Source organism: Cupressus sempervirens, chromosome 4, assembly GCF_028749045.1.
Source record: "Cupressus sempervirens isolate cs-2001-9-10 chromosome 4, ASM2874904v1, whole genome shotgun sequence".
NCBI classification, from domain to species: Eukaryota; Viridiplantae; Streptophyta; class Pinopsida; order Cupressales; family Cupressaceae; genus Cupressus; species Cupressus sempervirens.
Window position 1 is genome coordinate 132026315 of NC_143121.1, and position 15678 is coordinate 132041992.

Genomic DNA, 15678 nt, shown 5'->3' on the forward strand with positions numbered 1-15678 from the left:
AAATGGATACTTGACTCAGGTGCCTCTTACCATATGGGTTCTTTAAAGGAAGACTTTTCTTCATTGAAGCAGTCAAAGGTACCGCACATCTTCGTGGGAGATGATGCTAAAATGGAAGTTGAAGGAAAAGGACATGTGGAAATGGACAATGGGGAATTCAAAGATGTTCTCTACGTTCCAAACCTTAGCTCCAATCTCCTATCAGTTTACCAAATCACTCACCTTGGAGATGGTCATAAAGTTGAGTTCCTTCCAAATTTAGTGATGGTGCGAAGTCTTAAAGATGATTCATTGGTTGCAGTGGAAAAGTCAATCATGAGAAGAGGCTTTATTCCTTCTCCCACTTTGTGCCTAAGTCTCCTTCTCAAGCCTTGTTGGCTCACTCTACTTCACAATCTACATTATGGCATGAGTGGTTTGGTCACCTTGCCTTCCGCTATCTTCAGCAACTTTGCTTAGACCATATGTTCAAAGGTCTACCTAACATCAACTTTTCTAAGGGTGAGTGTTCATCATGTTTAGTGGATATGCATCTCGAGGAGAAGTATGATAAAGGGAAGTCTTCTAGATCACCAGTTGTTCTCCAGTTAGTTCACATGTTTTTAGCAAGACCTTTTGCAGTGACTTCAGTCAACCAAGGCTGCTACATCCTTACCTTTGTTGATGACTTCACGTTTCACTTGGGTCTACTTCCTTCATCACAAGAATGAAGTGGTTCATAAGCTTCAAGCAGTCAAGACTCATGTTGAACACAAATCAAGGAAAGCCATCAAGGTTCTATGGGTGGACAATGAGAACAGATGTGTGGATAGAAGACTTAGGGACTTTTGCAAGCTTGAGGGCATTGATCTTCATAATCCACCAGCATTCAGTCCGCACAAGATAGATGTTGCAGCACTGAGGATGAGGACTCTCAAAAGCATGGCAAGTTGCATGATTAAAGCCAAGTCTCTTGATCCTACACTAGAAGTTGAAGCCATTAGCAATGCTACTCACATACTTAATAGGTCTCCTCATAATGCCTTAGACGAAAAGACTCCATTTGAGGCATGGTGCAGCAGAAAACCAGTTGTGAGTCACTTCAAAGTCTTCGGTTGTCCAACATGGGCTAACCTATCTTCCAGGGGATGCAAGGCACTACCACCTAGGCCTTGTACTTTCATCGGATATGAAGACAATGTTAAGGCTTATAGACTTATGGATCTAGAGACTCATGAGATTTTTGTGCAAAAAGATATTCACTTTGAGGAAAGTTCACCCAGCTTATCCTCTAATCCTCTCCGCACTTCATATAATGTGGAAATTGATAGTGACACCAACGATAGTGCTTCAACAGATTTAGACACATGGGGTTCTATCAACAATTGTAGAGTGAGAGGTCACATCATCAATATAGTCCACATGCTTATATTGCCACCGTGAAAGGTCTGTAAGGAAACTTGGCAATAAAGAATATAACCGTTTCCACATAACCCATAATAAATCTAAAATAAACACGGAATTAAAATCCACATGCAAGAGAATAGACAACATACCCACAAAATTGTGACACAAGATATACCCTGGGAAACCCTCATTGAGGGAAAAACTCAGCCTCCAAAAGCATCCATCACCATGTATTATTCAGCAAAAATACCATTGCCATACAACTATGGAAGCCTTCATGGCCATAGCCACAACCGAGCAAACTATGTGAACAAGCATGAATCCACACATCCCATGCCATGCTTTCAACCTTCACAAATGCTCCCTTGGCTAACTTGTCAAGCCTTGTCCCACTTGACTCTTGCCTTTTATCTTCTCCTTGTCACACTACAACAACTACCCTTGTGGCTACTTATATAGTAGCAAGTCTCACAAAACCACCAAGTGGTATTACATAAACCATGTGCTAACACCATGTGCTACCTAACCCACTGACCCCACATTTAATATTGGGCATTTAATTCTTTTCTCCAATATTAAATAATTACATGAAATATTTTCACAATGTTACAATACAACTCATCAAGAATATTCCATAAGAATCTTTACATGTTGCACGTCCATCTAGGCACAACATTACATAATAAAAATAAAATAATAAAATATAACAATATTATGCAATGTGTGCAACACCCATTATCTCAACAATCTCCCACTTGTTGTATACATTGCATAGGGTCAATCCGTAGCCACACAAAAAATGAACAAGGGAACAATCCCTCCCAGCACATCCACCATCATGGATCAAAAATACACCAAGTGCTCCATCCTGGTACCCGCAACAAAATCAAAGTATCCAGCATCTCAAACATGAATGATCTCACCTCCTATTATGTCACTCCCACCGGACATACATAGAAGTCATCCAAAGAGAAAGCCACCCAACCTATCACATTAGAAGATCATAAAATCCTGTACCAACTGAAATTCCAAGCACAAAAACCTGATCCAAAGGTAATCACATGTATCCGTAGTTGTCAAAATATCCATAGCTGAAATAGCACCCACAGCAAGTGCCAAACCCATCCAACTATCCATACATCTAAGATATAACAAGTGAATCTCATATCACCGACATATCCAATCTACATCCTGCAATCACAAGCCTCAAGAGCAATACCTGCCACATATATACCAAGAAGCTCCCACTGCAAAAGATAATGTCAAATCTATAACCAATCCACTCAACACATCTCAAAGAAGTGAATCCATATAGTATCAAGGACATCCACAATACATAAACTGTTATCCTACAAGAACAACTCTCGTAACAAGTCTCCAATGCTCTCCCAAGTTCACCACAACCAACAGAGGAAAGAGATAAAAGAATAACCATGTCATCTCTCACATGACATACATGAGCACAAACCAATGATCACAATCTCCAACCAATCTCAAATCCAATGTAGGCAAAACTGAACATCCAAGAAGATAACCAAGACCAAAGAAACCATGCAAATCATAACCTGTATCATGTCCTACACACACCTCTAGATGTTAACTGTGCAAGTATGATCTCCTCCATAAAATCCCAACAAGAAGCCTCAAGAACACCCAAACCATACCATATAACTAATCATGGATGTAAGCCTCTCACAAGAAGATCAAACTCAATAAACCCATTCCTAAACCAAGGAAAATGCCCAATATAAAACCATCTCCCAAATTCAACCAGCATAACAACATATGCACATGGAGATAACCAATGCTTAACCATCTCTCAAATAAACCCTCCATAACTAACTCATGTACCATAGCTCAAGATCCATATCCATGAAAGATAAGCATAAATATAATGCAACTGAGAGAAAATAATGGGCTATATCTCTCAAGTAGCAAACCGCCGAGTAGAACAAGAGTGGGGAATGAGAATGCTCATCAAGATACCCAAGTCTCCAACCAAGACTCATCTAAGAACAATCTCCTCTCAAGTCCATATCAGGTGACTGCCCCTCGAACTTCCTGTTGAAACCATCAACCGTCCCAACAAATACTTCTTTAATCCAAGAGAAATTAGCGTCACCACCGTCTCTAAGTATCCATGAGAACCTGTAACCAATCAATCCATGCCAACTCCAAATGCAACATAGCAATGTCATGAAGTATCCAGCTTATGATCAGTGTACTCAATACCAAGAAACTAAACTAAGATCAATGTCAAAGTTCCAACCATGGCCTCAGGAACGTAAACATGACAACATGATCTAACCATCTCAACTAAAGAGATAACATGCTCCATATGAACATACTATAACATGTCACAACTCTAAATGCGTATCAAGAGTATACCATGACATAATAATGAAACCATCCTCATACCAAGGATAACATGCCAAATAAAAGCATAAACCACACCTTTACCAAGAACCCTGTGAGTCCTCAAGATGCAACCATCTCCACAAATCATGAAGAAAAAACCATCTCCACATACCAGGAAGAACCATCTCCACATACCATGAAGATAACCAAAAACTCCATGAGTCCTCAAGATCTAACCATCTTCACACACCATGAAGATAACAAGTGCACCATGCAAATGTCAAAGACGCTTGTACAGCAACAGAATCTAAAAAAAAACCTCCAACATCTGCAAACACTCAATAAATATATCAATGCCAACAACTCCCACTCAACTATGGTACCAAATCACCTATGGCATCATAAAATTCATCCTCTCCAAACCAAAAAAATACAAACCAAACCAGGAACTAATCTTGCACTGTCACCCCATCACTGTCACAAGCTCCCACTAAACTGTGTATCCAAGCTATCAATGACATCATGATGAAAATCCATCCTCTAACCATGAGAATCAACCAAGACATCAAACTATCAAAGAACTCAAAGTGCACATCATGAGCTCCTCAAAAGAAACCAAATAACCATGATCCTCAACCAAGAAGATATACCACCATAACCAAATCAGAAAATCCAAGCTAATGAACATCAAGGATGTACCTGTATAACCAATCATGTCATGCCAAAAAATCCATGACACCATGATCACATCCATGAACCGAGCATCTGGTTCTCAATATGTCCTGTAGAACAAGAATTTGTATGCAAAGAACATTAACAAATAAAGTAAACATTCACAAACCAAAAACTAAATTCACATATATGCTTAGACAAAGAAAACAAACAAGAAGTGCAAACCTCACAAGAGAAAACACTCCATGCTTTCTTGATTCTGTAGATGTGTCCTTTTGCTCAAGATGCTCAAAAGCTACTTCAATGGAGATGGGTAATGGCAAATTGGCAGCTTTGTGAGCTCTCAATTTGGCATTATAAGGGTACTATTGATGGCTTTGGTTCTCAAAATAGCATGGTAACTTTAGCTCAAAGATTGTTGATGAAATGGCTTGGGATGGGATTCAATTTATAGGCTAAGGGGTAGAGGGATAGAGGGCTTAGATGCAAGGATGGATGAAGGCTTAAGGAGGGCTAAGATGCACTCAAAGGGGAGCACATGGATTGTGCTTGTTTAGCACCAATGGAAAGGTGACGCTTGTCACAAGGAGGATGAGTGTGAGAGGGTAGGGTAAAGGGTTGGTTAAAGGCATGATGAGTGGGGTTGAGTATGTAAGAGGGATGTAAGAGGAATGAGTGTGGAAGAGGGAAGAGTGTGGAAGATGGGTGTAAGAGTCATGAGTGGGCTTGTAAGAGTCTTTATGTTTTGTAAGAGCACTCATGACTTAGTGGTTGGGTTTTTTGAGGGGAGACTTTGGTTTGGATTAGGAAAGTCTTAAACTTGTTTAAGGAATGTGACAACATTAGGGGGTGGATTAGGCTTGGGTTTAGGATTAGCTTAGGGATGTTAGAGATGTGCAAGTGGATGGCATTAATGAGGGTGGGTGAGTTAGTGGCTAAGCTTGGTTAGTATGGGTGGATGGGGTGGATTAGGCTAAATGGAGGATTAGAGATAAGTTAGGGGTTTTTGAATTTGAGGATTTCATTTATCAAATAGATTTATTTAATAAATGGGGATTTTTGGAATTAGATAGAAGAATAGGATTTAATTGATAAATAATAGATTATTTGATTTATCAATTAGGACTATAGATGATTAATTAAATTAATCAACTAGGGATGGCAAAGGATTAATTAAATAAGAATTTAATTAATGATGCCTTTAGAGATAGCTAAATTAGATTACCAAAGCAGTGTAATCAAATTTCGGTGTCTACATGTCCAACCTGTCGGCATAGTCAACCACAATCCTCCACCATGACTGTACCTGGTAACAACATCTCATCCCTTCTACATGAAGAAAATAGTAGATCATGTGACTTAGGGCATAGACAACCCAAATCCAAGCCACCAATCTGATTATGCATCAATAATGAAAGATCAATGGACAAAGACAACCCATAACCAAGCTATAAATGCAACCTGTAAGTATAGACCGCTTACAACACTGCACAACTTGTAGATCCAACAAGTCATCATACATATCCAAACCAAACACTGATAACCATATCATCATGAGACCAATCTGAAATATGAACTGAGTATACAATGGCATCAAAACTTAAATCTCCAATGCCATAAACTCACAATGTTACCATAGTCAAAATATACCTATAAACTGTTCAGATCAATATATCACCAAATAAATCATGCCAAACCTGCACCAAATCTGAACCAATGTGTAGAGCTCTCCAAGATCTTTCCGTTGACTACTCGATGTCCAAAATCTGACTCTGTATGCCCAAGTTATGATCTAATCCGTTCTCAAAATAAAGAACATCTGACTTTAGGGCTCTCAAAATCTGACAAAATTTCAAAATCACAAAACCAAACCTACACCATCTTGTAGTGCTCTGAATTAGCTTTCCAACGCCTATAAGAACTTTGAAATCCGATATTCTGAGAGAAAGTTATGGCCGTTTTACTAAGACAGTCTTTTTACCATTTTCAGTACGATTTTTCATTTTTCATTTTTTCAGTAACGAAAATTCCGACGGGATTAAATTTGACGGCCATCATGGGCTGAAACTAAAAAACTCTTTCATTTCCTTTGAACATGGCCAAACTAGGGCATATTATATATCAAATTTTATGAAAATGTCAACCCGGATCCAATGGTGAGGTCTGTTTTTACCCAGGAGGTCATTTTTGCAAGCTACCCCCCAAAACCCTCATTTTAAATGAAACATCCGAAAAACTCTTTTTCTCTAACAATTTCACATGCCCAAATCTTTTAACATCCCATCATAACAGCAAATCCAAAACCCTCAGATCTGCAATAAATCATTCAGATATCTTGCCCTTTCTTTTATCCTCTCATGCATTCCCATGGATTCAATCTAGGGTTATAAATAATAAAACCATAGCTCTGATACCACTTGTAAGGAAACTTGGCAATAAAGAATATAACCGTTTCCACATAACCCATAATAAATCTAAAATAAACACGGAATTAAAATCCACATGCAAGAGAATAGACAACATACCCACAAAATTGTGACACAAGATATACCCTGGGAAACCCTCATTGAGGGGAAAACCCAGCCTCCAAAAGCATCCATCACCATGTATTATTCAGCAAAAATACCATTGCCATACAACCATAGAAGGCTTCATGGCCATAGCCACAACCGAGAAAACTATGTGAACAAGCATGAATCCACACATCCCATGCCATGCTTTCAACCTTCACAAATGCTCCCTTGGCTAACCTGTCAAACCTTGTCCCACTTGACTCTTGCCTTTTATCTTCTCCTTGTCACACTACAACAACTACCCTTGTGGCTGCTTATATAGTAGCAAGTCCCACAAAACCACCAAGTGGTATTACATAAACCATGTGCTACCTAACCCACTGACCCCACATTTAATATTGGGCATTTAATTCTTTTCCCCAATATTAAATAATTACATGAAATATTTTCACAATGTTACAATACAACTCATCAAGAATATTCCATGGGAATCATTACATGTTGCACGTCCATCTAGGCACAACATTACATAATAAAAATAAAATAATAAAATATAACAATATTATGCAATGTGTGCAACACCCATTATCTCAACAAGGTCTAGCACAGCATGGTACATCTCGTCTTCCAGCTCCAGCTTCAATTGATGACTACATGGCAAACATTGCAGGTTTGTTCGTGGAGTCACACACCACAGATTTGGGAGACAGCCTTGATGATATGCATCTTCTCTTTGACGAAGGTGATCCTTCTACAATTGTTGCAAGGGCTCACTCTGACCCTCATGTCCATTCTCTACATGATCAATTTTTACAAGTTGGAGTGATTGAGGATCCTTATGAACAGCAATTGCAGGAGGTCTCTTTGTCAATTGAAGAGACAGATGGTTCATTGGAACAGGTTCAACAGACATCCTTGCCAGATCTACATTCGTTCTTTTTAGCAGTGTTGGAAGGGGCGATCATCAGCATCAGTACAGGGCTACTTGAGCAAGTTTCAGGGCCACCAAACATCTTCAGGATTGTACCTTTGCCTTTGTTTCTTCCAAAGGGGAGGAACATCGTTCTGCATTCTTGGACTAGCTTCTTCCTTGGAGCAGCACTCACTGGTCGGCATTCTTCATTTGGGAGGGGGAGGGGACTTGTCTCTCTTCCTCTTCTTTCTTATGGGGGGGACTTTTTCCTCTTTGGAGGTCTAGTTCTTCTCATCCTTCGCTTTTGTATATACTGGATGCATGTCGTAATGGGGGGGGTCTTGATTACTCCATCCATCCATGCATCCCTATTTATCTCTCTTTTTGGGGGAGGGTTTTTCCCATGAGGTTTTCCCTCTTTCTCCGCTTTATAAGAGATTGCATGTCATTATGTACATGGGTACCTAACATGGCCTAGTAGCCGAGACCCATCCTGCATTTCATCCTAGTTTTCGTAAGCTTGAGGACATTCCCCTAAGTTGCACCTAAGGAGGCGTGTTGGTGTAAATACGTATTTACTATTTACACTTACTTAAGTTTACTTAAGTTAATGCATTATTTTATTATTTTATTTTGTGAGACACTTAGGAGTTTGCGCACCTTTTTGAGTTGTCATGTTGACAACGCAGAAGTACACAACTCTATTTCAGCACATGGTGTCTACAACACTGGAGTTTGCATCATTCACTGAGTTGTCATGTAGACAACACAGTTATTCGCACTCTCTTTTTAGCACCTATTGTCTATAACACTGATTTGCGTGTTACACCCTTATAGGCTTATCCTCTCATCACCACACTTACTTTCGTGCTTAATGGAGGATAACCCATATCTAGTGGACATGTGTCTAGTTGTATGACTTATCATGTAGCTAATTACGAGGCATTCTAGATGTATCTCAGAGGCCTTTATATACAAGAACTCCTAATATACTCTCAATGCATATTGAATGAATATATCATCATTCTGATCATACTCTCTCTTTCTAATCTATAGTTGTGCTTGCGTTTGAGTTCTTAGTTCCTAGGTGAATTTTTCCCTTAGGCAAATTCTTACAGTCTTCCATGACCTATTTAGACTTGTATGTGGAGTTGAATTGAGTTTAGGGGTCTACTTGAGTAATGGTGCAAAAAATGTTAAAAGTTGCAAAACAGTTGATATCACAACTTTCCAACTTTTTTGTAAAAAATTGTAAATCTTGTCCTCCAACACCCAACTAATTTGAAGGTTGGTTAGAGGTAGTTGGAGTGGTTGGTTAGATCTACACATCCTCTTTGGGTCGAGGATTGATGGTGTGGTTCGATTTTGTAGAGTGAGAAATAAAAATTGTTCATTTTCTTGTAGCCCGTGAATGTTCTTTTTCTGATTTTTGCACTTGGTACATACATAATGTTATTTTTTGACAGCAAACCTTGTATGGATGGAATGTAGGGTAAATGTACTTTGATTTGCAAAAGAATAGAAGACCTTCCGTGACAGATTGAGGGAGTTTGAAGAATTTTAAATAAAATTGTCTGAAACCCTCATTTACACAGGTTCTGACTGAGATTTGTGAATTTCTGTTAAATTAACCATGGGAAAATTGTATAAATGGAGCAATAGGTAGTTGACAGAGCCCTCTTCAATGTCCAAGTGGTTTGGGACCAAGATATTAAGTTTCCAAGAAATGAGGTGATACCCTAGGTGTTAAAATGCTGTTTGGAAAGGCAAAAATGGTGGTTTGGAGTGGTAACTGTGTGAAAATGGATCAACCCTCGCCATGTGAGGGCTTGGATAGTGTATGCAGGTCTTATGGAACATGTAAGAGTAATTGTGAAGGTTTGAAGAAGAGTGGAAGAATAAGCTTCAATAAACCCTTTTGGATTAGGCCTAAAAGTGAGGGTTTGGTAAAGTGGGTACTTGGTGAGTGTGTAGATGCCCAAAAAATTGTGGATTCATCCCATTTAGGATCTGCCTAGTAGATTGGGATAGGTTTATTGGTTTTGTGATCAGAGGTGAGTTCCTTTGTAAAAGTGGCCTAATTGGCCTACGTGGACCGCGTAGAAGCTTGAAGTTAAGGAGGTTGCTCTAAAACAGTCATATATAGTTTTGGAATATATTATGGAGCTTGGAAAAGGGTATTCAAAACTACACTTTTTTTTTTGGAGAGTCCTTTGGTATGAGTGTTTGAGCCCAAAAACAGTGTGGATATGGGCTAGTAGACCTAGAAAAGCTTAGTTGCCAGATTTGCATATCTGGGCCACGAATCAGATCCAGATTCGCACAGGGTCAAATCTGGAACCTGTAAAAATCCAGCACAAATCTGTCACGAATCCACACGGACCAGGGGGAATCCAACATGAATCTCCACAGATCCCCTGGGACCCATGGACCAAACTTGATCCATACAAACACACATATCCATACAAATCATAATGGGAAGAAAAAAGTTGACAAATCCATGAATCGGATTCTCGTACCCAAACCCATCCCCAAATCCAAATCGGCAACTTAGGTTTTTTATGTTCAAAAAATTTGCCAACTTACTGCCAAAAAAAATTCACTGAATTATTGTGAAGTCCAACTTTCCAAACCATGAAGCTACCAAAATGGCACTGTGGGGGCTTCAAATATAGCTTATTCTCCATTGTTCTTGTATATAACTATTTTTATCACTTCAATCATTACAACAATAATCATCTACCAAATAATTTTTGTATACTTCCCCAGATATGGTTTGTATGCTTTCCCAGATTCTTTGTCTGTAACATTGTGTCCATACAGAGAATAAGCTTCATAAAACAAAAAATAGAAGACGACTCTCCTTAGCAGATATCAGCAATTCAGAATCTCATTCAACAAAAGGAGTCACTAACAAAAGTCAAGGATTATGGAACCTCAATCTAACAAATATTTACAGTCAAAAGGCATTCTCAATCATAAATATTCACCAAATCTTAACATGAAAGATGACGTTAGTTCACAAATATGCTAAAGAATGTGTATTGAATCATGAACAGACTGTCATGCAAAAATCAACTACCAACTACCAATCACGCCTTTTACTGAAGTTTTTTATATCCAAGTTTATGGACATTGAAGATGATACTTCTTTATTTGCAAGCTTTTCTTGGCCAGCATCCTTAGCTGACCAAAACCCAGCAACAAGGTTTGTTTAGTATAAGAACTGACAAACTTCTATAGGTAGTACTCAGTGCTTTATCTCGCATATTAGCTAACCTGATTAATAATTTATAGAAAGGAACCTCAATGAAATTGGTTCAAAAGGCTCTCTAATGGGTATGGATTATGTTAAGGATTACTAGATTCAACTTCTAGTGAATTAAGTTAGTAGGGTTGAAAGGTGGCATGTAGATTGGCTGTCCTTGATTAATTTTGCAAAAAGAAAACATCTAGTAGAGAAGCTAGGGAATATTTATCAGATGTAAGAAGTGACCACTTATTTATAGGAGCTTAGAATCCTCAATTCAAATTCCATTGTTTTTGGTTGTTTTAGTTTTGACCTTTGATAAGCTCGGGAGACTCTCTGGGGCATTGCAGACACTCAAACTCAGCTTTCTATTATACATATTCTATTTCTTTTATGCTGTAACTTTGACATATAACAGACCATGTAGCTAGAAAGAGGCCGATTATTTGTCAGAAATAAGACAACTGGAAACTGATTTCTTTAGTCTTACTTTTAGTAATTTGCCTGCTCACCATGTTGCTTACTCTGTTATCATTAAATTATGCTAGCTAAACGCTCAATTTTCAGACAAAAGCAACTTTGTTTTATTGAGTTACCAACTCTGGTTAGGTAAATTATGAATGCTAGACGATGTCCAAGGGTAAGGACTCATTACATGGAGTTACTTCACATTTATTTTGTGTTATTGGTTAAATATTTGGTCAAAGAAGAGTCCAAGGGATCTCAATCAACTCACACATATATGCTTCATTTCTAATTACCTTAAATACTGAATTTCATTTTTTTCCATTATTCCCTTCTGCCGAAAACAGTAAGCAAATGCAGGAAAAACCACAGAGCATATATTTCTTGACGTCTTGAATTGCATTCTCTGGCCATATCTGCCCATATGCATTACGTTAATAAATCTTAGTTTGTTTTTCAATGTCCGTGAAATGTGTTTCAAGCTGGTTCTCTTCCCAAATGAATACTAAAAAATTTTATGACATTAAAAGCACACGTACTCCATAATGGTATTCACGGGCTTAAAACAGCGTATAGGTTGTATATATCTTTGAGCAATATATGTTAATGATAAAAAAATCCCGAGTTAAGATTTCCTAATGTAGGCCCCATTTAACAAATTGGTGTCTCCAAGTGCAATAATGAAAATGACATTGTTTGTGCAATTATAATGAACTGCGATCAGGCGGATGATGCAATCGTAAAATTAGTAAGAATTAAAACTTTTATCATAGGTTATATAAATTTTTTCTTCTGTTTCGCTACCAATTGGTGTCGACCTTTTAGTAACATAAATATACCGAATTGCACCAACCCAACAATATAGTAGTTACAAGCTTCGGATTTATGTGGCATGAAACCAAAATTTGACCACAGGTCATCGTTTTTTTCCAGAAGCCCTTTTGCTACTCGTTGGCAACAAAAGAATCCTAAAAATGATCGAGCAATAATTTCCCCCGGCAAAGAATATATATTTAAGTAGCCCAATTGCTTATGCAGCTAGAACAAGCGAAACAAAAAAAAATGGAAGTACAAGCGTAACCAAGGTTCAAATCTCTATACTGCAATCAGTAGCTCGTAAGCCAATGTGTGGCAAGGTTGTAGATTAACAGGATATCCGGCACGTTCAAACGTAATAAACATAATTTATGGATTTATAATTGTACGAGGGAACCAATAAACTGACCCAAACTTTGCCTAAAACACTTAAAATTACAAAGAAAACGGAAGGCCAAAAAGCTAATCCATAATATAAATGCTGAAGCCCTAATCAATAAAAATGTCATAAGCTAGAGTGATAATGAGTACAACTAAAATTACAAGGGTTTCTTAAATACCTGTAGATGGGCAAGCAGAGTTGAATTGATATTCACAACGCTTACCGCGGCTCTTAAAATATCTGCAGACACCCACAATTCATTTATCACGCTATTAGTTTGGAAAAGACTTTTTTAAAGTGAAAGTCCCGCCTATGCTCCGAATATATGCTGTGCAAGAATTCTCCAACGTTCCATGGACATTTCACAAATTTGCATAGTAGACGATACTTATATTCACGGGAACCTTATGGCTTGGATGGACAAAAGCAGAGACCATAAAGCGAAAAATATAGGTCTTAAATAAAATGAGCGAACAGTTAGTGGTAGTGATGGGTTATGCCTCAACAAATTATTTTCTACCATAGATGTTTTAGTTTAGGTAATGGTTTCAGAATAAAGTTTCAAAGATATAAATTTTACTTTAATAAAGACTAATAAAGGTTATGGTATGGAATATACCAAAGAAGTACAAAAAAGAGAGTAAAGGAGGAAATTTCTTTAGTCGATTAATTGAATATTTGTGCAATAAATGATGTCATTTTTAGTAAGTGATTTAGAAAATAGAAAGGTGTGATCCTAATCATTGTTTATTACGAAAAAACAAAACGTTTTTTTCACTACAATTGTTCAAGAGTTTTTCACCTTGCTAATTGTTCATTTTTCGTCCATCAAAATGGATGGAAGCATGTTTGGCACCTATCAAAGCCCAAAGAAGAGAGACTTCATCCCACATTCACTTTCCAATGTGTGATGGGTTGAAATCACACAGTATCTCTTCAAAACAATCATAAAACTTGGGACACATTAAAAAAAAATTGCAGTCATACATGGTAATTAGTGGAATGTCTATATAATTTTTTAATAATTTATTTATTTGTGTTTCTTATATATAATATCAGTATGTCATCTATATTTATTATTATTGTTTTTATTAATAGTAACTAGATTACTCATATTTATATTAAAATAAAATGAAGTGGTGCATTGTGATATTGCTATCAGAATTCAACTACGTAATTTTGCAAGTCAAGCTCATTGACCCATGTTTTAAGAGCAGTGGTTCACAAGTAGAAAAAATTAGAAATTTGGTAGCATGCACTCCTATAAAAAAAATTATTTTGACAGAAATTGGATAGAAAAAATACTAAAATAACACAAAAAAATGTTTTTTAATCATAAAAAAATAGTGTTTATGTATTAGAGTGCAGGCGACAATTAGATATAGCAGACAACAAACTGCACAAATGACTAAAAGTTGCAGACGAAAAAGTCAAGTTATAGATGATTATGTGTGCTTGAACTTGCAAGTTATGAGATTCTTTATAACAACTTAGTTTTTAAGTGATGTAGGTCCCATCAAGCATGTCAAGATGTATGTGGTAAAATCTACCTATGTGGAACAAGCTCAAACATGTCAAACGTTAGAGATAATAATCAATTTAAAGCAGCAACAAATCTAAAAAAAATATTTATACCATTTATTCTAAACCACAACCTTGGATGAGCTAAAACAAGTGCATTGAAGTCTTGTTTGATTTGCCCCTTTAAGTTTCGTGGATGTTATTTCCCAATTAAAAGTATAAATCCCAATAAGATTTGATCAATTAATGTAAATTTAACTATAAAATAGATGAAGTAGATTGAGTGGCTCAATGAGAAGTTATGATGAAACTATCCTCAAGCATTCAATATGTGTAAGGCCCCTTCCCTAGTACCTTATTATAAATCTTAATATCATGAATATGGTTAGATCTAGGAGGAACTAAGGAGATGAGATGTTGTATTCTATCTCTTGTGAATGTTAGATTGTTACCGCACGCCTTATGATAGAACGATGGTAAGAAGGTCTTGGAATCTAAGTATGCCTTGATTTATAATGAACTCGAAATCTTACTGAGACTGATGTATATTGTACTCATGGTTGTGTTAGGTATCATGTTCAAATTCCATTAGGTTGATAAGCTAAAACCCTATGGAATGATCGAACACATATGGATGCAACTTTATGACAAGATAGAATTAGATTATGTTGTGATGTGAAATGTTAATTGGATTATGATTATTATGATTTAATGTGATATGTAGATAAATATTAATTTGATTTTGATGATTTATGATATGCAGATTTTGATATTTTAACATTTTGAATGATTTATTTGAAAAGATTAGAAAAGGAAATTTAATTGAATTATGTTAATATGGATTACGTAACATTTGAAATTATATGCATATATATTTTATATGACCTCTTTAGACTACCGATGCTCAAGTTTAATGTGTAGGAAGTGGAACCATGGAAATTTTGGGGGAAACAAGATCCAAACCTATGTGAATACAGTTTGACCAAGACGAATCTTTGAAAGATTCAAAAGCCTCATGGTGATGTATTTTATTTCATAATGTAAGTTTGTTTGTGTGTGAAAATTTTAAACCATAAAGATGCATTAGGAACATGTCGTGGTGATGTGGAATGTGCTTTTATGTGTCACTTGACATTTGTGGATTTTGTGTGTAATAACATGTCATTTAAGGTTTTTGGTCATCATGGTATTTTACCCTAAAACTAATTACCTTGTTAATGAGTAAGTAAACACACTTGACAAGGGGCAAGATGGGTCACAATCAAAGGAAATTCGAATTTAGATTTGACTAGGGTTTTGAGAGGTCATTAGGTGGTCCCAAAGTTGACTTTTATGTGAAAATGAGCTATCCATATGATAGTATAACTTGTTAGGGACCTAATTTTGACCATGATAGTGACTA

General features: G+C 36.9%; 1 protein-coding gene across 1 annotated transcript in view; it reads right to left on the reverse strand.

Annotated features, from left to right (window-relative positions):
* LOC149560305 (sm-like protein LSM36B) overlaps window positions 1-13261 on the reverse strand; it is a 118787-nt gene extending 105526 nt beyond the window's left edge. The window contains exon 1 of the mRNA XM_089824589.1: window positions 12934-13261. The gene's annotated coding sequence lies outside the window, so the exon portion shown is untranslated. The remainder of the gene's footprint in view (window positions 1-12933) is intronic.
* Window positions 13262-15678: the final 2417 nt, after the last annotated feature.